Consider the following 2,783-nt stretch of genomic DNA (forward strand, 5'->3'; position numbering starts at 1 on the left):
TTCATAGCACGAGCAAGAAGAGACTTCTCTTTCTAAATGGACTGAACAAGGTTATTATGGAAGTGGTAAACAGACTGAACATCTTAAGGGTTGTCTTTTTACATTGCCAGTGGGAGAAGGGAGGAAGGTGGGGGGAGGAGGAGAGTTCTGAAGGTGGTATAATTTTTTTTTTTCCTCTTTTTTTCCCTCTTTTAGGTCTGTTAATAAACTTCTTTATATTCTTTCAAGTTTGGTGCCTGCTTTGCATTTCTCCTAATTCTTATCTCACAGCAGATAAACAGTAATGAGCATTTTGGACCAAACCACTACACCTTGAAAAGATGAGCAAAATGAAATGAAAAATCAAGACAGGCAATTTGTCTTTAATGCCCTCATTATTTATCTTTGGTTTAAGATCAGCATGAAGAACAATTCCACTCAATGGTCCTTGTGGATCCCTTCCAACTCGGGGCGTTCTATGACTTCTACTTATGATTCTATGAAGTAAAATGCCTCTTGGGGAAGTGGGGGCTGTTTAAAAACAAGGCAAGAGGAAAACCCCAGGCCACCTCCTCCTTTTGTCATAGGTAGAAAGACCTGTTAAACCATACAAAAATATGAGACTCCTGAAAAAAAGTGAAATTATTGCTATTTCTTGATGGTGCAGCACCTGCTATAAATAAAACCACAACCTGTAGGAGGTAGCATATAAACCAGTGCACTCACATCCCCATGACCAAACCACAGTCCTCACCAAAAATGCAATTCTGTGAACACAGAAAAGCAAGACTACTGCTTCTGTGTGACCGAATGGGAATCCTGTGAAACATACCCACTGTAGCACTAAAAAGATTTTGGAGTTCAAAGCCTCTTAAAAAGCTCATACTGCTCATATGTGGTTTCAGAAAATTCCAAGCATGGTGGAGCCCAAATCACACCAGGAATATTTAGTATCTGTGCCTCCTGTCTGTTGTCACTTTTTGGAAGATTTTTTTCACTCTCTGCCTGCTCTGGACAGGATTTCCTCATCCTTAGGAGATCTATTGGATCTAATTCAGTCTCTCACTGAAAAGTGATCAGACGGCTGAAGAAGACAGGTAGCAGAGATAAACCTTTATGTGCAATGAAAGACAAGTAACATTTGAGAAGAACAGAGAACAATCTACCAGAAAATAACTAAATTATGCAGATGGCCCTGTCATCTTTGAGAAAATTAAATATAATAATTAAAAGTCAATATTTTTCATGGGAACAAAATATTCCAGTTAAACAACTAAAACAAAGTCTCTCTCTGAAAATTGAAAAGCCATGATTCTCCATGAAACAACTGTGAATAATTTCCACAAAGCCCTCAGTGGGTTCACTAAGGAGGAGATTCATGGGTGAGTCTACACTGATCATAAAATGGAGACTGCTGTGTGGAAAAGACTTCTGTATAGCCTACTTTAAAAAGCAGGAAGAGTAGTTAAACCAGGGCAACTCCACATGTACAATTACACTTATGCCACTATAAAACTTATTTTAATTTAGATTCAGTCACTTCCAAACCAACATAAGTTAACCTGGGGAAGACAAATCAGAGTGCTTACATTCTTAGAATGAGTAAGGTCACTTTATTGAAGGGAAATTCAATTAGATCTTATCATATAGCAGGAAAAATGTCTTTCTGTGGGCAAATTCATAAACAGGGTCTTGGAGAAGATTTGCTTTCAGGGGAAACCAAACCAGATCTTTTGTTAGAGGTTGTGAGGTGCTCAGCATCCTGAATTCCCATGGATTTCCTTGATCAGAGTTTTCACAACAGAAATGAAATACAAGCATTTGTGTAAACTGGAGCATTGCTTTCTGTGCTCTAAGAACAGTGCTGCAATTGTTACCTTTAGCTCTCTGTTTAACAAGGTTTCCTGTGCATTATTTGTCAGGTCTGCAGCAGCACTGGGGATGCTTTCACAGCTCTTGGATTGTATTACCTGCCTGAAACACACCCATCTTTCACAGGCAAGACCTTTCTGAATATCCCATTCTTGAGCAGGACGTTTGAAGCAATCAAATACTTTTTAAATGAATAGTTTATTCACCAAAGATAACTGTGAATTTGACGTAATTTAGCAGGTAGCTTTGAAACTGTTTTCAAGTGAGGGAGAGAGAAGAGGGTGTTATTATTTTACCATGTGGAAAAGAAGATACCTCAATTCTCCAGGTCAGACTTACACCAACTGGTTTAGGAAGCTCCAGGTGGCAATTAGCCAACACCATGGGAAAAGTCAGAAAGCTGACCACTCCCTCTGGAATGGACTTTGCAATGTCCCAGTGTATAGTGGTCACACATGTGCTGTATGAACTCACATGACATTTATTTATGGAAGGAAACATCATTTCCTATAAAGCTTAAGTGACAAAAAAACCCAATTTCATTTCTGTCATTTTGCATTATAAAAAGGAAACTTCTCACCATTGTCTTTGGAAGAAGACCAACAAGTTTTGATGGAAACCAGAACAGAAAGAGCCATGCTAACTGGGGGGATGCTGAGTGAACACTGAATCCACTCTTCACACAGAATGGTAAAACTATTCCTTTAATGTGCATTTAGTCTTTTTTTCACAAGGATCTTTAATGCTCAAAGTGCCAAAATAATAAGAGGCAAAAAACCTTAAGGCACTCTCAAGTTTAGAAACCACAAACATAAGTGAGAAAATTTGTTTCAGAGAAGGATTCAACTTCTTTTTAAAAGAAAGCAGAATAGCCCCAACTTCCAGTGCCTCTAATTTTTTAGTCTGCATGTCCATTAAAATCAATGATCAAA

Source organism: Corvus brachyrhynchos, unplaced genomic scaffold (genome assembly GCF_000691975.1).
Source record: "Corvus brachyrhynchos isolate BGI_N302 unplaced genomic scaffold, ASM69197v1 scaffold209, whole genome shotgun sequence".
NCBI classification, from domain to species: Eukaryota; Metazoa; Chordata; class Aves; order Passeriformes; family Corvidae; genus Corvus; species Corvus brachyrhynchos.